The sequence below is a fragment of the Pituophis catenifer genome, unplaced genomic scaffold (assembly GCF_029215685.1).
Source record: "Pituophis catenifer annectens isolate HBS135680 unplaced genomic scaffold, rPitCat1.0.hap2 SCAF_17, whole genome shotgun sequence".
NCBI classification, from domain to species: domain Eukaryota; kingdom Metazoa; phylum Chordata; class Lepidosauria; order Squamata; family Colubridae; genus Pituophis; species Pituophis catenifer.
The window spans coordinates 12,183,051-12,207,932 of record NW_027256897.1 but is presented as its reverse complement, the minus strand read 5'-3'; the positions used below and the strand labels follow the sequence as shown (position 1 = coordinate 12,207,932).

Sequence of the window (24,882 nt, the reverse complement as noted above, 5' to 3'; positions counted from 1 at the left end):
CTCTTTCTCCCCTGCAGGTGGACGGAGGATGGAGGCGGATGCAGGAAAGAGGCGCCGCCCAAGAGGAGGAGGAGGGGAGCGGGCCCCACAGAGCAGCCCTGCCCGGTCCTGGCGCAGCTTCCCCGGGAGACGGTGGGGAAAGGCCGGGGGGCTCCGGGGCTGCAGGAGGGATGAGCCCAGGGGAAGCCCGGGAAAGGCGGCTGCCTGGAGGGCGATGCGGGGAGGAGGAAATGGGCAGAGACCCCGAGATGGGTCTGGAGGGCGGAGGCTCCTTCGGAAGACCCCCAAAGCCCCGAAGGATCCGGGAGGAAGCAAAGGAATATCCATGCCCAGAATGTGGAAAATCCTTCAAAAGAAATCATCATCTCCAAAGGCATCTTAGCATCCACTCAGGAGAAAAACCTCATAAATGCCTGGAGTGTGGAAAGAGCTTCCGTCAAAGGGAAAATCTCCATTCACATCAAAGACTCCATTTAGAAAACCAGTACCAATGCTGGCAATGTGAAAAATCCTTCAAAACAATTCAAATCCTTGAAAAACATGTAAGAATCCATTCATTAGAGAAACCATTTAAATGCCTGGAGTGTGGAAAGAGCTTCCATCATTGGAGCAATTTTGATATACATGAAAGGATCCATTCAGAAGAAAAAAAGTATGAATGCCCAAAATGTAAAAAATCCTTCAAAAGAAATGACCATCTTCAAAGGCATCTAATAATCCACTCGGTAGAAAAACCTCACAAATGCCTGGAGTGTGGAAAGAGCTTCAGTCAGAGGGGACATCTTTATAGACATCAAAGAGTCCATTTACAAGAAGAGTATGAATGTGGGGAATGTGAAAAATCCTTCAAAACAATTCAAATCCTTGAAAAACATCTAAGAATCCACAAGCCAAATATATGCCTGGAGTGTGGAAAGAGCTTCAGTCAAAGGGGAAGTCTTGATAGCCATCAAAGAATCCACACAGGAGAAAAACCCTACAAATGCCTGGAGTGTGGAAAGAGCTTTACTGAGGGTGGACACCTCCGTCGACATCAAAGAGTCCACACAGGAGAAAAACCACATAAATGCCTTGAATGTGGAAAGTGTTTCAGTAGGAGAGGAACTCTGTATGGACATAAAATGATTCACACAGGAGAAAAACCACACAAATGTCTGCAGTGTGGAAAGAGCTTCAGTCAGAAAGGAACCCTTGACGGACATCAAAGAATCCACTCAGGAGAAAAACCCTACAAATGCCTGGAGTGTGGAAAGAGCTTTATTGAGCGTAGTAGCCTCCGTCGACACCAAAGTGTCCACACAGGAGAAAAACCACATAAATGCCTCGAATGTGGAAAGTGTTTCAGTCGGAGAGGACACCTTAAAAGACATCAAAAAATCCACTCATGGGAGAAACCATATAAATGTCTGGAGTGTGGAAAAAGCTTCAGTCAGAGAGGAAAACTTTCACTCCATCAAAAAATCCATTCCGGAGAAAAACCACATTAATGCCTGGAGTGTGGAAAGAGCTATACTCAGCGTAGGGGCCTCCATTGATTCATGCGGGAGAAAAATTATAAACATGAGTGTGAAAAGCCTTCAGTCCCAGAGTGTATCTCAGGAATTGAATTGAATTGCGTATTAAATCTGGCCAAGTGTGAATAAGCCCACTAGGAATTTGTCTTAAGCTCTCAGTGTACATACAAAGCAACAGAATAATGATATTCATGATAATTATAATAATTCCAATATGAGGGTCAAATAAAGAAGATATTAAGAAGGGTAAATAATAACTGCCAAATAAGGGACTTTCCCAGGCTGAATAATAAAGGACTTTTTCAATTGTACATATGAGATGTTTCAACTGGCTGAAATTGTCCCTTTTCACAACAGACTTTCCTGACTCATGATGCCATTTCCCATCTGGACGTTCTTTTAATGCAAGGCTCATTATTGTAATATGGGATGTTAATTTCCACGTCTTTGATGTAGCTGTAACTGAGCAAGGTGATTTCTTCCAGGGTGGATTTGATTTAAATCAGGTTGATTTAAATCACGATTTAATTTATTATATAAATTACTAGCAAAAAGGCCCATGGTTACTGTGAAATTGTGTGAATGTATCAATACAGTGCATGTTATCTCAGTTTGCAGAACTTGGATTCATTGAATGAGTTTCCCAGAAATTTAAATATTGCAGAAAATACCCCTTCATGCTTCATAACTAAGCTCCATTTCATGCTGAATAAACTAAATTGTTAATACATCTTAAATATAGAATGACCTTTAGATAGATTTTTACATCAAAAGCATTTTATTGAAATGAATTTGCTAAAAATAAAAAACCCGATTTCAATAAAAAAATCTATTTTTTAAAAAAATTAAATTGATTTCTATCCACTGATTTCTTCTAAGCAATCAACTGTTGTTTTGTACTTTTTCTACTGTTTGGAGTATAAAATGAAACCTGATTCTTTGTCCTGGATTCCCTCTTTTCATTGAGGGAAATCTCTTTGTTACAATACTCTGAATAAATTGCCTTTAAATGGTCATCCCACTCAGATCCTCATTGGAGCAAGTGTGCTGTGGCTGAATCTAGGGCTCATTTGACCTTTATTGTTCTGGGTGTTAAAGAGCTTCTCCCTGTCATTGTTTGATATAATCTATGTAGATTTCCCAAATGTGGGTACCTATTAAGACCATCCCCAAGCATCTGAAGCTCTCAGTTGGATTCCCTGAATGGTCCCCTTGTCTTCCAGCAGAAACCGCTACAAGGAACTCTCTAAGACCAAGGAAGCTTTGTGATATCTATATCTATATCTATATCTATATCTATATCTATATCTATATCTATATGTATCTCTCTCTCTCTCTCTCTCTCTCTCTCTCTCTCTCTCTCTCTCTCTCTCTCTCTCTCTCTCTCTCTCTCTCTCTCATATATATATATATGCCACCCTTCTCTGGAGACTCAGAGTGGCTTACAAGGCGTTAAGCAATAGCCTTCATACTTTTGTATATTTATACAAAGTCAGCTTATTGCCCCCACAAACTGGGTCCTCATTTAACCTACCTTAGACAGGATGGAAGGCTGAGTCAACCTTGAGCCTGGTAAGATTCGAACCTGCAGTAATTGCAGGCAGCTGTGTTAATAACAGGGTGCTTTAGACCACTGTATTACCAAGACTCTTAAGAATATGAGCTATATTCTTAAAAAGCCTCCACTCTTTTAGCCTTAAACACCTGGCTCTTCCCCAGGAGCTGGGAGATGAGACAAGGAGAAGGTGGCATGGATTGGCCACAGGTTTTTCTTTGTTTTTAAAACGGTTTTTGGGAGCTGCACTGAGTTGACTGAAAGATGGGCAGTTATAAGAATTTTTCAAATGAATCAGACCCATTGGGGACCTCTTTGATCTCCCACTAGGTGCAGAGACTAGGTGTTCCCCAGTTGTCAGGATAGCGAGAGTCCCCCATTACTATGCTTTCCCCTTCTCTCCCTCAGGCTGGCCCCCCAGAAGCCTCTCCTGTCATCTCCTCTCCCCTTCTCTCCCTCAGGCTGGCCCCATAGATCCCCTCCTTCCTATCCCCTTTTCTCCCTCAGGCCTCCCCATAGATCCCCTCCTTCCTATCCCCTTTTCTCCCTCAGGCCTCCCCATAGATCTCCTCTTATCCTCTTCTCTCCCTCAGGCTTCCCCATAGATCTGATCCTATCCCCTTCTCTCCCTCAAGCTTCCCCATAGATCTCCTTTTATCCCCTTCTCTCCCTCAGGCTGCCCCCATAGATCTGCTCCTATCCCTTTTCTCCCTCAGACTTCTCCATAGATCTCCTCTTATCCCCTTTTCTCCCTCAGGCTTCCCCATAGATCTGCTCCTATCCCTTTTCTCCCTCAGGCTTCTCCATAGATCTGCTCCTATCCCTTTTCTCCCTCAGGCTGGCCCCAAAGATCCCCTCCTTCCTATCCCCTTTTCTCCCTCAGGCCTTCCCATAGATCTGCTCCTATCCCTTTTCTCCCTCAGGCTGGCCCCATAGATCCCCTCCTTCCTATCCCCTTCTCTCCCTCAGGCTTTCTAGCTGCTTCTCTCCATGAGGCTTTCCCCACAGAAGCCTGTCCTATGCTATCCCATTCCCTCCAGAGTTATTTTCAAGTTGGAAGGGGGAGTTGAACGTCTAACTAATTAGCATCAGAGTGTGTTATAATAATATAGGAAATACTAATGCTCTGATGGTCGTTTCAAAAAATCCTTTCTTAGTGAGCACCTAGAAGCCAAGAGGAACATAGGTGGCAAATTTCAAGCTTGTAGGCTTTACGGTTCTGGAGATTTCGTGATTAATGCATGAGTGGTTTTCGCTTATATGTAGATTAGTATCCTGCACTGGATACTTTGGCTCCTCTGGACTAATGTAACCCATAAATTTGTCTCTTGTGGGATGTTATCTAGAATCAAAGTTTTCTGTTGTTCAAACTTCATAAGCAATCAGTGTATTTAACATTTCATCATTTGTTTACTGACACTGAATCAGAGGTGTGTTGCAGCAGGTTCTGACCAGTTCTGGAGAACCTGTAGCGGAAATTTTGAGTAGTTTGGAGAACCGGTAAATACCACCTCTGACTGGCCCTGCCCCCATCTATTCTCTGCCTCCCGAGTCCAAGCTGATAAGGGAGTAAATGGGGATTTTGTAGTATCCTTCCCCTGCCATGCCCACCAAACCACATCCACAGAACCGGTAGTAAAAAAATTTGAAACCTACCACTGCACTGAATATACGTATCATTTCTTTCTGTACCCTCTTTAAAAACATTAATAAATGTTTGTCTCAAGTGCATCAGCCCTCAGTGTATCTAGAAAGCAACAGAATAATGATATTCATGATAATAATTATAATTCCAATAAGAGGAATTATTTATCTTTACTTCAATTGGGTAAAGAAGACAATAAGGGTAAATAATAACTGCCAAATAAGGGACTTTCTCAGGCTGAATAATAAAGGACTGTTTCAATTGTACATGCTAGATTTTTCAACTGGTCTAAATTGTACCTTTTCACAACAGAGACTCCTGGTGCCATTTCCCATGTGAACGTTCTTTTAATGCAAGGCTCATTTCAGTGGTTATCCTTAATATTATGGGATGTTCCTGTCCATGTTTCTGACGTAACTAACTGAGCTGGATGATTTCTTCCAGGTTGGAATTGATTTAAATCATGTCGATTTAAATCATGATACAAATCACTATTAAAAAGGCTTGATTTAAATCAACTTTTTATATCATACTTTTTAAAGAGCAACCCTCATCTCTGTCCCACAGTGTCTCCTCCTCAGACCCGCTGTTGACTCACCCACAGTCCCGTTCACTTTCAAGGGATGGCTGGTGATGCGGCAGGGACACAACTCGGTGAGGGTCGTGGCTGGCAGGAGGTGAGTGGATGCCTGCTAGGAGGTGCTGCCATGATGGATCTGAAATGACAGGTGCTCTTTAATACATTTATAAGCTGCTTAGAAGGCTTCACTTCCATTTTTATTGCTTGCCCTTTCTCCTCACACTGGGAGCCTGGTGGTACAGATGCATTTCTCTTCCAACAATCATAGAGTTTGTAGTCTACATAGATTTGCAAAAGAATGGGATAAAGGAATATTCCTGCACTTTATGATTTATCCCACGGTTACTGTGAAATTGTGTGAATGTATCAGTGCAGTCCGTGTTATCTCCGCTTGCAGAGCTTGGATTCATTGAATGAGTTTACCAGAAATTTAAATATTGCAGAATATACAGCTTCATGGTACACAAGCAAGCTCCATTTCAAGATGAATAAACTACATTATTAATGTATCTTGAATAGAAAATTATCTTTAGCTAGATTTTTACCCCAAAAGCATTTTATGAAAATAAATTTGATAAAAAATGACCAAAAAAATCTGATTTAAATTTTTTTAAATCTGATTTTTTATTTTTATCTTTTTAAATCTATTTTTATCGACCCTGATTTCTTCAATGCAATCAACTCTTATTTTGTACTTTTTCTACTTCATGGAGTATAATATGAAACCCGATTCTGTGTCCTGGATTCCTTCTTTTCATTAAAGGAAATCTCTTAATACTCTTAATAAGTTGCCTGTAAATAGTCATCCCACTCAGTGCCTAATTGGAGCAAGTGTGCCGTGGCTGAAGTCTCTACTGTCTAGTATTGTAAGGGGTGGAAGTATAGGAGGGTTTCTCCTAAAATCTACCACCATTTCTACGGTTTTGAGTGTATTTAGTTCAAGATTGTTCTGGTTGCACCACAAGGCAAGTTGTTCAATCTCCGGACTGTATGCAGATCCATTGTCATCTCGAATGAGACCAGTCACTGTTGTGTCATCTGCAAACTTCAGTACTTTAACAGAGGGATCTTTTGAGATGCAGCCCTTGGTGTAGAGAGAGAAGTGGCGAGAGCACACAGCCCTGGGGGCTCCTGTGCTAATTGTACAAGTATCTCCAGTCAGAAATGAAGAAGCTTCTTGGATGAGAAGCGAAATACCTTCAAAGGAAAATCAGAAAGTCCAGCTGCTTCTTGAAAAAGCACCTTTGGGACAACCATGACCTGGATGACGGAGAATCTCCAGAGACATTCAGGAGGCCTTCTACAGTTCCAGACAAGTGGGAAGATGCTGCATTGGGAGCAGCTGGTAGAGTCTTTATTGGCTTCTATGTTATTGTCTGCTTTTATTAAAGCGTGCGCTTGTATAAATGTCATGCATTCCTCTCAATGGAAATAAGGTATTCAGTTCTGGGAGCCTGAGGTGCTGGGGGTGTGGGGTGTGATGGCCAGTTTGGGGGACGGGGCCCACGTATATATCTTTTATATCATTTATATCTTCTGACTTTGCAACATTTGAAGGAACTTGAGTACAATGTCAGGGTAAAATAAAAATCAACACTGCCATTTTCTTGCCAAGTACTACCTGTAAAGATCTAGTACTACCTGTACAGTTTGGGGGCAATATATCAAACTCATGAGCAATAACTGCAAAATACGTCCCAGAGACAGTAAGCAGGGTTGACTCAGCCGGCCCCTCCCCACCTCTAGCTGCCTTACCAGCCCCTCCCTCCCTGGATCCAGCTTCTCCTTTCTCTTTGCTCCTCCTTTCTGAAGGACCTTTGGAAAACTACAGCAGAGGGGGAAATCCCCTCCAATACTGCCCCCTTCATATTTGGATTTTGCAATTTTTTTTGAGCCCTTGGAAACCTGATGCTGAAGTTGAGACTGTGTGTATATATTTTCCTCCCACACACCCTCTTTGGAGAGGCTCCTGTTGCAGCTGCTGCTTGGGCCAGTGTGCCCTGCGATATGGCCCTCCACCTCCCTCATTTTCTCTTATTCTTGCAGCCGGCTGGCAAAGCAACACACCTGCTTATCTGCCAGCACATTTGCAAGTTCCCTTCACACCCACCCACTCTTGGGCTACCTGTAAAGCCAGGCCTCTCCCCCTTAATCAAGGAAGTAAAGACTCTTGAAATTTTGCATTTGAAAAGGATCTTTTTATTGAGAAAGAAGTGATAGCTGGGCGAAAGCAAAGCAGGATCTGGGGTCCTTAAGGCAATACAATAGGAATAAAAGAAGTTAGAATCCCCTCCCAACCATCTGATGTGGATTTAGCCAATCCCATTCCCTCCCCACTCCTGGGGGAAGGATAGCGCAAAATCCCCATTCCCCATACAATAAGCCACCCAGAGTTATTGGGAGTTGGGCTGCTCTCCAAATTTAATAGAAGTCATACCTAAATAAATGGGTTCGTCCCCCCCGAAATTTCCTGCCTTTGGATATCCCAGAGGGCCACTTTGAAACATTCCCAAGGACCCCAAAGTATTGTTGGATGGTGCCACGTTTAAGGACAGCGGGAGAGAAATTCTCTCCTCAAAAGTTTGAACTTCAGGCATCGTTTCTCATACAGCAATCCAGGACAGAAAGCAAAATCCCATCTCCGTTGAACCACTTCTGCCAAAACAAAATACCGCATAGTTTAATGATGCTGAACCCCAAGGCACATGACCCTCTTTTGGCCAAGTTCCAAATGTTGAGGGATCCAGAAAGAAACCAGCTTAGATCCTATCAAAATTGCCCGATTTTTCTGCTTCCTTTTTCCAACAATTATGTGTTGGAATGAGAGGAAATTCACTAGCAGGAACCATTGGCAGGAGGTTCTCATCCGTAGGTCCTCTTTAACTGGAGCTGGTCTGCTTTTGTGCATGAATTCTGAATTAGAATAGAATCCCAGAGTTGGAAGGGACCTTGGAGGTCTTCTAGTCCAACCCCCTGCTTAGGCAGGAAACCCTATAGCATTTCAGGCAAATGGTTATCCCATATCTTCTTTAAAACTTCCAGTTTCCACCCATTGCTTTTTGTCCTGCCCTCAGGGGCTTTGGAGAGTAGCTTGGCTCCCTCTTCTTCTATCTCGGAACAAGAATTCTCCTGGATCAAATAGAGGCCATGGAGTTGCTTCTTAAAAACAAATTTCTCAGTTATTGAATCCATATAGAGAATTTATTAGAATCCTGGATTTATTTTTACAAATAAGGCGGAGAAGACATGCAGCAAAATGAAGGGGAATATTTGCAGCTGAGGGTTGAACTGAGGGGTCTCTGGAGCTCTCTGAGCCCCCCTCCCTTCTAGCCATGAGGAAGGAAGCTACTTTGGGCAATGAAACGTCTGCAAGAAGAGAAGCCCCCAGGAGCCCCTCCCCCTCCTCCCATCCAGCACAGCTTCCTCCTCTCTTCCCCCAACAACAACCCTGTGAGGTGGGCTGGACTGAAAAGGGAGCTGTGCAACCCTTGAACTCAGGGTCTCTGGCTTTCTCCCCTCCCAGCCTTCATCCCTGGCTCCCCTTCAGAGGTTGCTAGGAGGCCGCAGCCCCAGAAGAGCCCCTGACCTCCCCCTCCCTCAATACGGAGGGTGCAGAGGGGGGGAAATCAGACCCCAAATTTCAAGGGGAGCTCCGCCCCACTTCCAAGACCTCGGCACCACACAGGCGACATCTGGTTGATTGGAGGAAGGCGGACATCGATTGGACATTCTGAGGAAGGCAGCGATTGACAGGATGACTCCATGGGGTGGTCCCTCCGAATTTAGAGGCGGAGCTTTTGGAGAAAAAAAAGGCACGAAGACTCCAATTCCGGAACTAAAATGGGCAACGAGGGAGCTGTCTGAATCGGCGACAGAGAAGCTCGGATGATGCAGGTTTGGCTCACGCGATGATGGGAGTTGAAGTCCGGAAGGATCTCTCCGGAGAGGGCAGGCCCAGGAGCCCGAGGCCTAGACTGGGGGGTGGGCAGGGAGGGAGACGAGACGCTGGGAAGGAGGCCGTGCCTGCCTGGAGCATGCCCGGGAGGCCCGTGGAAGGCAGGGGCTTGGGCCTGGGCCTCCCCTGCGGGGAAGGGGATGCAGCCGTGACCGTCTTCTCTTTCTCCCCTGCATGAGGATGGGGGATGGTGACAGATGCAGGAAAGAGGCACTGCCCAAGAGGAGGAGGAGGAGAGCGGGACCCGCAGAGGAAATGCATTGGTTACAATTGATGCTCCCCAACTTCTGATTCTTTTGCCTTTTGAACATCTTAGAAAGATTGGAAAAACCTCTCAAGAAACGCCAAGGTCCCCAGTGTGTTTTCGATCCTCTCTAGTCTGGTCTCTTTGCTGCCGCCCAGAACTGTCCCGAACTGCAGACCAAGACCCCAGAAAAGGTTGAGAAGGGAGAACCCGATAACCCCCCGGTCCTAGACCTGGACCAGATCAAGGAAGCCTTTGCCCAGTGGGTGGGGCCCAAAGGCCTCAATGGGAACCAGTCCAGGCCATCTGCACAACTCAGTGAACCCAGCTGGCTGTGTTTTAAGGGTGCCTTTCCCCCCAAAAAAACCTATGAGGGAGCCTCCCACCGTCAGGAGGAAAAGGGCCCTTCATGCAACCTGTATCTTGAGCCAAAGGATCCAGGCTCTTGGTGGAGGAGAAACCCATCACTTGTGGTCATGGGAACCCAACTGCAGCAGCTCAGAAACCCTGACAACTATGGTGAAGGGCTCGCTCTGCTTCCCTGTCTCCATCCCGTCCATCGAATGGCCAGCTTGATGAACGGAAGGGCCGAGGTGGGGGATTGTTCACCTTGCTGGTTGAGAATATCCCAAATTGTCTTCTCAGCAATAGCATCTTTGATCGCATCCTACAAAGCCTCCAGTGGTAGAGAACGTGCCCTGAGGGTTCAAAGGGTCCCAAATCCCCCTTTCTGGGCATAGCCACACCCGGAAAGCCTTTCTCCTCAGAGTCCGTGGGCAGTGAGGGAGATGTGGCGGCTGCTGGGGCAAACAGCCCCACCCTTTGCTTCATGCCACAGTAAGGGTCTCCGTGCCCCGAGGCCAAAGCCCCACTCCGCTTCTCTGCTGCAGAGGGGAAGGTCAGCTGGTGGAGAAGGCCAGGCCCTTCCCTTCCTCCAGGATGGGGCAGAGCAGGAGAAGAAAAGCTGTTGCAGGGATCACCTTGGCTGCTATACTTGAAGGTATCCCTAATTTATTGTTTTTGAAGCGTGTCTCTTGTGATTTGTGGGAAGGGCAGGTGGGGAAAGGAAGCAAAGAGTTTGAATTCTTTCCCTTCCCTCTGAAAAGTCAAAGAGCTGCCAAATTCATTCAGAGATCTTGGAGTAGAGAGAGAAAATAAAGTTGTTGAATAAACTATTTGTGAGCCAAGTTCTTTGGAAATTATTTTCTCAACCTTCCGGGACTAATGCAGGTGAGGAAGGAAATACAGGGAGAATAAAAAAAGGAGGAGATGCCTACACATCAACACCCAAAGTATGAAGAATAAACAGAGGGAATCTGACGTCCCAGAACACGAGAGCAAAGATGAGATTGCTGCCATTACTGGTGGGATGAAATTCAGGAGGAGTTACATTTTTCAAAACACCTAATAAAAAGAGGTGGAGGTGGAGTTGCACTTAAACAGCTGCACCTTTGTAGAAATGCAAAAAGTAAAAAATGAAGAAAACCTCCTTGAATGCATTTGGGTTAATATGAAAGGAAAACAGAATGAGGTTGCCAGAGGTGTATATGATGGACTGCCCAATCGGAGGAACTAGATCAGGGGCGTCAAACTGAAGGGTGCTTGGATCTGGCCTGTGGGGAACAGATCGGACTGGCCCACAATGCCTCTGCCAGCAAAAACAGAGCTCGGGAGGGACGCGTGTAGCCCTACCGGCCCCATTTTGAGCTGCAACGGTCGCCTGCACTCCTCCGGCAGAGAAAATGTGGCCTCCACCCCGCCAGCTTCATTTTCACCGGCAGAGGGTTAGGAAAACAAACTAAAAGCAAAAGAAATGTTTCTCCTTTTGCATTTGAGCATCCAAGAAGGGACAGGAAAGAGGAAAGGCAAAGAAGGAAAGACGAGGAGGGAGGAAGGAAGGAAAAAGAAGGAAAGAGGGAAGGAAAAAGAAGAAAAGGGAAGGGAGGGCAGGAGGAAGGAAGGAAGATTATGAGGGAGGGAGGGTCTGAGAGAAGTCCTGTCGTAGCACTTGACTACCACAGGTGCCCACAAGAAGAGTTAAGATGAGAATATTTTGAATAATCCACCATATTTTTATCCTATATGCTTTAACTTTTTTACAAGTCAACCAAACATGAAAATAGGTTTGGGTACATACAAGCTAACTTTTTGGAATCCAAATGCCATCTATAAAACATTTTATAAAAATTTTCTCTCAAATTTTGAGCTTGTGTAAATATGTGGATTATCCAAAATATTCTTAAAAAGAAGATAAAGTTTACTCTACAGTTGTTTTTGTTAGGTATAATTACAGATTGTATGGCTATAGAGACTAATTTGATTTTGAACCTAATAACTGCAGCAAGACTCTTGGTGGCACAGTACTGGAAGAAGGAAGATTTACCTACTATTCAAGAATGGGCATTAAAAGAAGTAAATTTAGCAGAAATGACAAAAATTTCAACATATCTAACGGACCATTCAAATGAGAAATATATGTTAGAATGGAGAAGATGGATTGATTATATTCAAGGCAAATATCGGACTACAAAATTTCAAATAGCTTATGAATGATCAAAGAGATTTTATAAAGTACTTAAATTTAGTTTAGTAAAAGGGGAGTTAAAAGTTCAAGAGGGGGATAGGAGGTTATAGATAATTAGCTTATGTTAGCTTATGATTGTCAAATGTTATACCCTGTATTTTGCTCTGGGAAGTGGGGTGGGTGGGAGGGGAGGGGGGGTTGGAAGGGAAGGAGGGAGGGGGAAGGGGAAATGTTTGTAAAACTTTTTAAAACTTTTCAATAAAAAAAAAGAAGAGTGAAGATGAGCTGGCCACGCCTACCCAGGGATCCCCCCCCCCAGATCAAACATAACCCTGATGCAGCCCTGAAGGAAATAAGAGTTTGACACCACTGAGCTAGATGCACCTTTTGCTAAGCATTTAGCTGATGAACAGAAAGCAGAGGAATGGGGGACTTTCCCTATCCTGGCAACTGGGGAACACCCAGTCTCTGCACCTAGTGGGAGGACCAAACAGGTCCCCAATGAGTCTTCTTCATTTAAAACGTTCTTGTAACTGCCCATCTTTCAGTCAACTCTGTGCAGCTCCCAAAAGGGCATTTTCAAAAGTATCCAACACATTAAAACATGAAAGAAAAACCATCAAAGAAAAACCTGGGGCCAATCCATGCCACCTTCTCCTTGTCTGACCTCCCAGCGCCTGGGGAAAAGCCAGGGGTTTAAAGGCGAAAAGGGTGGGGGCTTTTTAAGAATATGGCTCATATCTCACAAAGCTTCCTTGGCCTTAGAGAGTCCCTTGTAGGGGTTTCTGCTGGAAGACAAGGGGACCATTCAGGGAATCCAACTGAGAGCTTCAGATGCTTGGGGATGGTCTTAATAGGTCCACATTTGGGAAATCCACATAGATTATATCAAACAATGGCAGGGAGAAGCTCCTTTGCACCCCCAACAATAAAGTTCAAATTAGCAATAGATTCAGCCACAGCACACTTGCTCCAATGAGGATCTGAGTGGGAGGAGCATTCAAAGGCAATTTATTAGAATATTGTAGCAAAGAGATTTCCCTCAATGAAAAGAGGGAATCCAGGACACAAAGAGTGGCTGATTCAAACTCAGGGTCTCCGAAGGTCCCAGAATAGACCCAACTGGCTGCCCTTCATGGGCTCATATAAGGCTTCAACCCCTGACCTCCGCCGGCCTCAATACGGGGGGGGGGGGAGACCGGACCCCAAAGTTCAAAGAAAGCTCCCCCTTCCCCCTGTCCTACCTCCGTCCCGGACCGTAATAAGAGGTGGCACTGCGCAGGCGCCATATGGCTTGTTGAAGGAAGGACGCTGATTGGTCGTGCTCAGGATGTCGGCGATTGGCAAATGGACTCCGAGGGGTGGGTCCTCCAAAGGAAAAGGCGGAACTAGTGGAGAAAGAAGGGCGTGAAGCCTCCACTTCCGGAAATAAAACGGGCAACAAGGGAAGCGGCCTGAATCGGCGACAGAGGAGGCCGTTTGATGCAGGTTTGCCACAGGGGATGCTGGGAATCGTAGTCCGGGAGAGTCTCTTTCCGGTCCACACAAGGGGGAGGCTTGGGCCTGGGCCTCCCGTGCGGGGAAGGGAATGCTGGGTGTTGAAGTCTGGGAGAGTCACTCCAGAGAAGGGAAGCTTGAGATCCCGAGGCCTAGTCTTGAGGATGGGGAGGGAGACAGGACGCTGGGAGAGAGTCCGTGTCTGCCTGGAGAATGCCTGAAAGGCCCGTGGGAGGCGGGGTCTTGGGCCAGGGTCTCCCCTGCAGGGAAGGGGACGAAACCGTGACCCTCTTCTCTTTCTCCCCTGCAGGAGGACGGAGGATGGCAACAGATGCAGGAAAGAGGCGCCGGCCGAGAGGAGGAGGAGGAGAGCGGTCCCAGCGGAGCAGCCCTGCCCGGTCCTGGCGCGGCTTCCCCAGGAGACAACGGGGAAAGGCCAGGGGGCTCCAGGGCTGCAGGAGGGAGGAGCCCAGGGGGAGCCTGGGAAAGGCGGCTGCCTGGAGGGCGATGCGGGGAGGAGGAAACGGGCAGAGACCCTGATACGGGCCTGGACGGTGGAGGCTCCTTACGAAGACCCCCAAAGCCCCGAAGGATCCAGGAGGAAGCAAAGGAACATCAGTGCCCGGAATGTAGAAAATCCTTCAAAAGAAACAGAGCTCTTCAAAGGCATCTAAGAATCCACACAGGAGAAAAACCTCATAAGTGTCTGGAGTGTGGAAAGAGTTTCGGTAGGAGGGAACGTCTGCACAGACATCAAAGGATCCATTCAGGAGAGAAACCGTATCAGTGCCTGGAGTGTGGAAAGAGCTTTAATCAGAGAGGAAGTCTTTACCTGCATCAAAGAATCCACTCAGGAGAGAAACCGTATCAGTGCATGGAGTGTGGAAAGAGTTTCAGTCAGAAAGGAAAACTTTCCCAGCATCAAAGAATCCATTCAGGAGAAAAAGCACATAAATGTCTTGATTGTGGAAAGAGCTTCAGTAGGAGAGGAAATCTGTATGGACATCAAAGAATCAACACAGGAGAGAAACCACATAAATGCCTGGAGTGTGGAAAGAGCTTCAATCAGACGGGACATCTTTATGCACATCAAAGGATCCACACAGGAGAGAAACCACATAAGTGTCTGGAGTGTGGAAATAGCTTCAATCAGAGAGGAAATCTTTCCGTGCATCAAAGGATCCACTCAGGAGAGAAACCACATAAATGCCTGGAGTGTGGAAAGAGCTATACTGAGCGTAGTAGCCTCAATCGACACCAAAGAATTCACGTGGGAGAAAAATGAAAAACACACCTGAGTGTGAGAAGACCTTCAGTCACGGTGTATCTCGGGAATTGAATTGAATTGTGTATTTATTTTGGCCAAGTGTGAATAGACACACTAGGAATTCACCTAGTGCATATTCATGATCATTATAATAATTCCAATAAGAGGAATTATTTGTCTTTACTCCAAATGAGTAAAGAAGACAATAAGAGTAAATAATAACTGCCAAATAAGGGACTTTCTCAGGCTGAATAATAAAGGACTTTTTCAATTGTACATTCTAGATGTTTCAACTGGTCTAAATTGTACCTTTTCACAAGAGACATGCCATTTCCCATGTGAATGTTCTTTTAGTGCTTATGCTTAATATTATGGGATGTTACTGTCCATGTCTCTGATGTAACTGTAACTTGAGCAGAGTGATTTCTTCCATGCAATCAGCTCTTTTTTTTTTTTAAATTTGATTTATATGCCGCCCTTCTCCGGAGACTCAGGGCGGCTTACAATGTGTTAAGCAATAGCCTTCATACTTTTGTATATTTATACAAAGTCAGCTTATTGCCCCCACAAACTGGGTCCTCATTTAACCTACCTTAGAAAGGATGGAAGGCTGAGTCAACCTTGAGCCTGGTAAGATTCGAACCTGCAGAAATTGCAGGCAGCTGTGTTAATAACAGGGTGCATTAAACCACTGTACTACCAAGGCTCTTGTTTTGTATTTTTTTTTCCTACTGTATGGAGTATAAAATGAAACCCGATTCTGTGTCCTGGATTCCCTCTTTTCATTAAGGGAAATCTCTTTGCTACAATATTCTAATAAATTGCCTTTAAATTTACAGTCCCAGACTGTATCTCAGGAATTGAACTGAACTGAATTTTTAATTTCTCCAACTGCGAATAGACACACAAGGAATTTTTCTCCAGTTCACAAGCTCTCAGTGTATGTACAAAGCATCAGAATAATGATATAATTATAACAATTCGAATAAGAGGAATTATTTATTTATCTTTTCTTCAATTGAGTAAAGAAGGGTTAATAATAACTGCCAAATAAGGGACTTTCTCAGGCTGAATAATAAAGGACTTTTTCTATTGTCTCTGCCATGATGAATCTGAAATGACAGGTGCTCTTTAATAGTATATTTATAAGCTGCTTAGAAGGTTTCACTTCCATTTTTACTGCTTGCCATTTCCCCTCACACTTAGAGGCTGAGGGTACAGATGCATTTCTCTTCCAACAATCATACAGTTTGCAGTCTACATACAGTATATTTGAAGAAAAATGGGAAAAAGGAATATTCCTGCCCTTGCTTTATGAGTTATCTCATGGTTACTGTGAAACTCTGTGGATGTATCAATGCAGTGCATGTTATTTCAGCTTGCGGTGCTTGGATTCATTGAATGACTTTAGCAGAAATGTAAATATTGCAGAATATACAGCTTCATGCTACATAACTAAGCTCCATTTCAACCTGAATAAACGAAATTATTAATATATCTTAAATGGAAAATTATCTTTATGATTCTTGATGAACATATCTTTTCTTTTATGTACACTGAGAGCATATGCACCAAGACAAATTCCTTGTGAGTCCAATCACACTTGGCCAATAAAATATTCTATTCTATTCTATTCGAATATCCCAACTTTTTCTATTGTATGGAGTATAAAAAGAAACCTGATTCTGTGTCCTAGATTCCCTCTTTTCATTAAGGGAAATCTCTTTGCTACAGTATTCTAATAAATTGCCTTTAAATGGTCATCCCACTCAGTGCCTAATTGGAGCAAGTGTGCTGTGGCTGAATCTAGGGCTAATTTGGCCTCCATTGTTGGGGGTGTGAACTGTCCATAACATGTAAGACCCTCCCCAGACATCAGAAACTCTTGTCAATTGGATTCTCTCGACGGTCCCCTTGTCTTCCAGCAGAAACTGCTAAAGGGACTCTCTAAGGCCAAGGAAGCTTTGTGAGATACGAGCCAGATTCTCAAAGGGCCTCCAGCCTTTCAGCCTTCAACACCCGGCTTTTCCCCAGGCGCTGGGAGATCAGACAAGGAGAAGGTGGCATGGATTGGCGCCTGGCTTTTCTTTGTTTTTATTTTCCATGTTTTAATGTGTTGTATTGTTTTTAAAACAGCTTTTGGGGAGCTGCAGTGAGTTGACTGAATGATGGGCAGTTAAAAGAATGTTTTAAGTGACTCATTGGGGACCTCTTTGATCCCCCCACTAGGTGCAGAGACTGGGTGTCCCCCAGTTGTCAGGATAAAGTCCCCCATTACTAGGCTTTCTCTTCATGAGCTAAATCGGCGTCCGCCTTCCTTCAAGCAGCCAGAGGGCGCCTGCAGAAGTCGCGAGTCCCACGTAGAGGTGAGACGGGGGGGGGAATCCCTTTGATCTTTGGGGTCCGGTCTCTCTTTCGGTGGCCCCCTCTGGCATTCTGGCAGGCAGAGATTGAGGGGCCCTTCTGGGACTGGGACTCCCCCCACCCATCCAGGCTCCCTCCCTAGGCAATTTGGGGGGGGAGGTTGGAGGGGCACCCAGGCAGGTAAGAGGCCAAATGGGCATTTTCACCCTTGCAATACAACTCTGGTAAATTGGCTACAAATAGAGCAGCGGTTCTCAACCTGGGGGTCGCGACCCCTTTGGGGGTCGAACGACCATTTCACAGGGGTCGCCAAAGCCCTCTCTCGCCCCCCCACGCCTTCACTCACCCTCACCCTCTGCCTCTGCTGGATCGCCCGGTCGCCGTTCGCTTACCCCAACCACTCCCAATCTATTGCTGCTTCCGGAATCCCAGCTGATGGCTAGAGGGAAAAAAACCTTTAAATTCTTGCCGCGGGGCTTCAAAGAGCAGCCCTACTCTCAGCTGTTTTGCGGAGGGCTCTGTTGGTAGCTAGCTGCAAAGAGGTAAATTCCTGGAGCAGATTTTTTTTCCCCTAACTATGCTGAAAAACCGAAATTGAAAGTAAGCGGGGTCTTTGGTGCAACGTGACAAAATGAGGCAGAGAGATTTCTTTTTCCTCACCAAAAAAGGTAGGTGCGAAACTGCAAACAATGGGAAATTTAGGGCAAGAGGAGGTTCAAGATTTTAAAACAGAAGAAAAAAAGCTCTATTTAACTAGGGAATTGTAATAATTGAGATACTATTAATTGTATATTGTGTTGAAAGCAGAAATGGTTAAGTTGTGATTTGGAGGAATATATGGGGGAAATTATTTGGTTTATTATTATTGGTAAATATAATTAATTGATTTGTAAGAAATTGGATTGCATGGAAATAATTGGAATATTCATGTTCATATTGATTAATATACAAAAAAGATAGTTATATAACGAATTGATTTATATTAAAATGTTGAATTTGTATTAAACAACTGTATTACATAATTAACCAATGTGAGGATGGATATAAAAATAGATGACAATGCGAAGGGGTATAATATAGAATAGAAGGGAAAAATTGAATTTGATTAAGATTAGAGATGAGGATGAAGGGTAATATTGGTTTTTTAAAAAAATAGATGAGGAATAAATATGGTAAAAAGGAAATATAGAAATTGTAAATTTAATTGAAATGACTAAATACTGTGTTGGAAGAAATATCCTTCTGGGTTCTGCTCCAAGTGGGGAAAAAGACACTGGAAACATGGAGACTGCTTGGAAAGATGGTTTAATGGTGGACAGGATCACATGGCTTAATGGGGCCCATTGTGTTAGTTTCTGTTGCTATTGTGTTGCAAATGTCCTTTGACTTTCTGCCTCTGGCCCATTAACAAAGGGTGGGGGGCAGGAAGGTGGGAACTGCTTTGTCTGTAAAATATGCTTCTCCATTTCTCATCCAGGGAAATATAATATTCTGCCTTTTTAATATTTCCCAAAATATTTCATTCTTCTAGGAAAGGGGTGGGTGCTAACCTCCTACAACTGTTTAAATTTGTGAAGCGGCCAAGAAAATACGTTGTATGTTTGTATGTGTGTTTCTAATTATTGCTATTTATTCCTATGTGTTCTCTTTTATTCTTTAAAGTTTAACAATTCATTCTTTATCTTAATATCTTAATATTTGTTTGGGGTTGGCTTTCTTCCCTTTCATCTTTTTTATTGTACAGCAATCTTTCTCCTCAAACCTACCACCTCTCTTTTCTTTCCTTCTTACTTTCTCTTCCCCCCACCCTCTTCTTCTTCTCCCTATTTCCTCTTCCTTTCTCCTTCTCCTCTCTTCCTCCCTCTCTTACCCTCCCTCCTACTCTAATTTCTCTTCCCTTCCTTCATACCTCTCTATTACTGTATCCTTTTATGCATATGGACTACTCAGAGGGCTGAAAAAGTTATTTTTGACTGGTCCTCGCATTTTTGACCAGTCCTCGAACTTACGACTGTCCTCACAATTTACGTTTTTGCCCTATCTTGTCACCATGGTGAAGAGAAGCAGTTGTGAAATGAGTGACACGGTTGTTAAGAATGGTACAATGGGCATAAATGATGACCATGATATGGGCATAAATGATGATAACTGCGAAGACCGGTCAAAAGTGCGAGGACCTGTCAGAAATCACATTTTTCAGGCCTCTGGGTAGTCCTTTTGTGCACAGGGACTACTCAGAGGGCTGAAAAAGTTATTTCTGACTGGTCCTCGCACTTTTGACCAGATCTCGAATTTACGACTATCCTCACATTTTACGTTTTTTGCCCTATCTTATCACCATGGTGAAAAGAAGCAGTTGTGAAATGAGTGACATGGTTGTTAAGAATGCTGCACAGGCAGAAATGTGAGGATGGTCATAAGTGTGAGGACCAGTCAAAAGTGCGAGGACCTGTCAGAAATGACTTTTTTCAGCCCTCTGAGTAGTCCCTATACACATAGCCATGGCCACCCGGTCACATGACCAGCTAGTCACTCCCACCCAGTCACATGACCTCCAAGCCACGCCCACAAAATAAGCCACGCCCACAGAACCGGTAGTAAAAAAATTTAGAACCCACCCCTGGTTGGGGGTCACCACAACATGAGGAACTGTATTAAAGGGTCGCGGCATTAGGAAGGTTGAGAACCACTGCTTTAAAGTGAGACAACCCACATGGCTATCATATAAACTCCTGCAGGTAAAGGGAATCCCAGGCCTCCTTGGCACCAGGATATAGGTTGTAAAATATCTGATGACACAGGCCATGCTAGTAAATCGAATCCAAGTCCCCCCTTCCTTCACTTGAATGGCAGTATCACTTTTAGGGATCTGACATGCTACCCTCCTTAGAAAACAAAAGGGTCCACCTGTAAAAAAAAAACAAATATGCACAAGATTTCATGATAGTAGATCAACAAGGTTTGTTAGGGTATTGGGAGTGAAATTTTCTCAGTAAGATTGGAGCCCTAACGTGGTGTTTGGCGACCCATTCATTGTGTGCTGATGGTAAATGTTTCCAAGCAACTAAGTGTTGGACTTTCCCTCTGTGGATCCTAGAGTCAAGGATTTCCTTGATTTCAAAGTGTTCTTCACCTTCAATCATGATGGGAACAGGTGGTGTAGATGCAGGTGGTCTGAGGGATGAGATTACTTCTCGTTTGAGTAAACTGATAAGGAATACTGGGTGGATCTGCCTGAGTGTCTTTGGAAGGAGTAGTTCAACTGTTCCTGGATTGATGATTCTAGTGATGGGGAAAGGTCCAATGAACTTTGGCCCTAGTTTCTTTGAAGGTTGTAATGATTTCAAGAATTTTGTAGATAAGTGTACTCTGTCTCCGATATGAAAAGGTTTGGGTTCCATCCTTTTCTTGTCAGCTTGAATCTTAAAAGCTTCTCTAGCTTCCTGTAAGGCTAATCTAACCACTGGCCACATGTTTTGCAAATTATCCATCCACTCCTTAAGTGAGGGGATGGTGGGTTCTTCTGTGGGTAGTTCAGGCATGGGGCTGAAATCCTGGCCTGTTGCTACTCTAAAAGGGGTAAAACCAGTGCTTGAATGGACAGCATTATTAAACGCAACTTCAGCAAAAGGCAAAAGTTCGGTCCAGTAAATTAATGAAACATCTTAAATATTGTTCTAGCACCGAGTTCAAAATTTCAGAATTACCATTAGTACAAGGATGAAAGGATGTGCTCAACCCCTGGCCAGTACCAAGTAAGCCCCAAAACGCCCTCCAAAAGTTGGAGGTGAATTGAGCCCCTCTGTCGGAGATGATCCTTTGTGGAGCACCATGAAGTCGATAAATGTGTACTAGGAATAATTTGGCTAAACTTTTAGCAGTTGGGATCTTTTGGCAGGGTATAAAATGTGCCTGTTTTGCAAATAGGTCTGTCAGAACCCAAATAACAGTATTTCCCACACTGTTTGTCAATTCCACAATGAAATCCATCATGATCTCTCTCCAAGGCGCTGAGGGTTCAGCTCCCTTCTGCAATAGATCTGGGGATTTCCCCTGGCGTCTTTTTGCTGCTTCACAAATGGGGCAGCTAGCTACATAGCTTTCTATGTCCTTTGTTAGTGATGGCCACCAAAATTGTCTTTTAATCAGGTGAAAAGTTTTCACAAAATGTCCAGCTAATTTGGAGTCATGGCACTGTTCCATTAAGCATAGTCTTTGGCTTGCAGGGACATACAACTTCCCCCCCACCCAAGCCAAGTCTTCTTTCATCAGACAGCTGGATTTATTGTTCAAAAACCATTCATCAGTGGCCAATGCTTGTTTAAAAGTTTGGGTGGTGTCATTGTCCATCAATATTTCTTGTTTAGCCTGGGATCTGGTGACTACTTTAGTGGCTAGTTGATTGTTTTGTACTATAGGTTTGATTACGTCTGCCTTTGCACTAGTGTATTGCGGTTTTCTGGATAGTGCATCCGCCAGAAAGTTTTTTCCCCCCGGGAGGTATTTTAGAGTAAAATCAAACCATTTAAGCCTCTTTCTCCCAAATAGCCCACCTTTGCTCAGTCTCATTCAACTTTTTGGATGTGTAAGCGCAGGGCTGTAGTTGGTCTTGCTCATTCTTCTGAAGCAGGACCGCTCCTATTGCCACATCGCTGGCATCTGCTTGTATGACAAATGGTTTCTCCGTGTCTGGGTGTTGTAGAATTGGTTCTGCTGAGAACAGCCGTTTAAGTTTTTCAAATGCTGCCTGGCATTCCATATTCCAGTTCAATGGTTGCTTTGGTTTAGGGTTGTCCTCCCCCTTTGTTTTTAAGAGCTTGGTGATGGGGAGGGCAATCTGAGCAAACGCAGGGATAAACTGGCGGTAAAAGTTGGCAAACCCCAAGAAGCTCTGTAACGGTTTACGTGTGCATGGAGGGTCCCAATCAAGTACAGCCTGCACTTTTAGAGGATCCATCTCAACTCCCTGGTGTGAAATGCGGTATCCCAAATAGCCAATCTTCTCTTGGTGGAATTCACATTTGGAAAGTTTGGCATAAAGTTTGGCAGCACAGAGTTTGTTTAAAACTGCCCTGACTAGTTTCACATGTTCTGCTTTGGTCTCGGTGTAGATTAAAATGTCGTCCAAATAGACCAGAACCCCCTTATATAAATGCCGATGCAGCACTTCATTTATTAACTCCATAAACACTGCAGGAGCTCCTTGCAACCCAAAGGGGAGCACCTTGAATTGGTAGCAGCTGAGGGGGGTGTTAAATGCTATTTCCACTCATCCCCTTCCTTAATTCTGACACGGTAGTAAGCCTCCCTTAAATCCAGCTTTGAAAAAATTTCCCGTTTAGCGAGGTGTGCTAACATATCTTTCATAAGGGGGAGACGATACATGTTCTGCACACTCATTGTATTTAGATTTCTAAAATCAACACACAGACTGTTTGAGCCATCTTTTTTCTCTCTAAAGAGTACAGGAGCTGCAATTTTTGGTCGGGCTGGCTCAATGAAACCCCTTGCTAGGTTTTTCTCAATGAATGTTCTCAGCTCTTCCTACTCCCTCGGTGACATGCTGTACATCTTGGCTTTAGGCAGTTTCGCACCGGGTAAGATTTCTATCGCACAGTCAGTGGCACGGTGGGGGGGGGGGGAGCTCATCTGAGGCTTTTTCGCTAAAAACCTCAGCTAAATCCTTGTATTCTATGGGTATGCCCTCAGTTGGTGTGGCGTGACCAGGCATGGCTGTTTCTCAATTCTCTGCCCCCTCAATTCCTTTATGTGGATACTCAGAAAGAGTCACCTTCTTCTGAAATTTTATGATGCCTTGTTTCCAATTGATTTGTGGGTTCCATTTTTTCAGCCACGCAAGGCCCAGAACCAACGGCCATTCCATGCCAGGTGCCACTATAAAGGTAAGCCTTTCCTCGTGGCTTCCAATGCCTATATGTAGAGGCTCGGTGGCCAGAGAAGCTGGCTCCCCTCCTGCTATTGACCCATCTAGTTGGCAGAAAGCAATGGGGGTTTTCAGCTTTCTTACGTTAATCCCTAACCTCCCCACTAAGGTTGGGCTGATCAAACAACGGGTGCACCCTAAATCCACTAGAGTGGAGATGCTTATCTCCCTGTCTTGGATTGGGATGAATAGTCTTAAGGGGAGGGTAAGCGGTTTAATCGGTTTGCTTACCAGTGGTTCATCCTCTGGATCGCTTCTGAATGAATGTGATTTCTCCTGTTCAGATGCCAGGATTTCCTCCCCAAAGAGGGGAGGGGATGGAACTTCTGTGGTCTGCCTGCTCTTCAGAGCAGTCTCCTTCCCACGCCGACCCAGTTTTGCAGAACCCTCCCCTGATGGGTGGTTCCGGGCAGGTGTTTGCAAACAACACTCTGCAGCTCTGTGCCCTTCTTTTCTGCACTTGAAACAGACTGAAGATCTCGGAGAGAATGCGGTTTGTGGTTTGTGGGGCTCCTGCTTCCATTGGGGTGAGGATTTCTTCCATGCTGGCCCCGCTCGGTACTGGTTTCTGGCCATATCGATCTCAGCTTCTTCAGCGGTGGCATACCATTCATGTAGGTCATTCGGTGCCCCTCGGGCCACACAGGCATTGTATAGATCATCACTCAGCCCGTCCTTGAAACAGCTCACCAAAATATCTTCCGGCCAGTGCACACGACACGCGAGGTCCCGGAATTCTTCAGTATACTCTGCTACTGGCCGTCGCCCCTGCCTCACCACCTTAATGCGGTCACGTGCTTTGCGGTCTGCCAGTGGGTCCTCGAACCGACATCGCAGGGCCATCATGAAACGGTCAAAATCCCGCAGTTCTGGTGCATTAGCATTATGCAGGGTCACCATCCACCTGGCAGTGGCACCCTCTAGGGCTAGGGTCACAACTCGCACTCGGGAGCCTTGGGTTTGGAAATCACGCCCATACTCTTGCATGTAGGTGAGCACATGTGCCATAAAGAATCCTAATTGTTGCGGATTCCCATCAAACTTCACCCCAAGGGGGGGAGTTTCTCTTTCCAGCGGAGGAGCCCGGGGGTGGTTGGGAATGGGCGCCGGTGTGCATGCTGCCTTGGGGGGGGGAGGCTTTACTGGGTCTTCTCCCACTGCTGCTGTGCCCTCTGCTTGATAGGCAGGCTCCAGAGGGAGGGTGCCTCCCGTGGCATCACCCGCGACTGCTGCCCTTTCAGCGCCCTTTGGTTGTTGTCCTGGCTCCCTTCGGATGTTGAGATTTTCCAAAGTTTCCATCACCAATTGGGTTACACGCCTCTTCAGATAGTCCTCCCTCAGGGGTGCTTCGGTCAGCCCCCCCTGGTCAGTAAGGGCTTCTAGTTCCAGTTTCCACCCCGGTTTTCGGTTGCCACGGTTGAGGGTGACTCCTCTGGTTCTCTCATCCCAGCCATCTTTCTTCCCAATGCCAATCGACCAGCGGGGCTTTTCCGGATTCCCCAGGGTTACCTCATCCTCTCTGATGGGGTGCACGAGGCAGGCATCCGACTGGGTGGCGGTTACTGTCTCTCCCCAGCAATCGGTTTCTCCCAGTTCTCTGCTTCGTTCAGACATAGTTTGCAAGGTCCCCTCAGCAGGGCAAAGATTGCTTCTCTGGGTTGACCGTTTTGCAGGTTGTGCTTTCTGTAAGGATCGCCTCTCCTTCCAACCTTAGAAAGTACGAACTCTTGAAACGTAGTTGTTCAAAAGGATTCTTTTATTAAGCAGAAGTGAAAACCATCCAGCTAAATCAC

General features: G+C 45.1%; 1 pseudogene; it reads left to right on the top strand.

Annotated features, from left to right (window-relative positions):
- The window catches only part of LOC139325876 (zinc finger protein 208-like), a 64,058-nt pseudogene continuing 39,176 nt past the window's right edge, over positions 1-24,882 (top strand).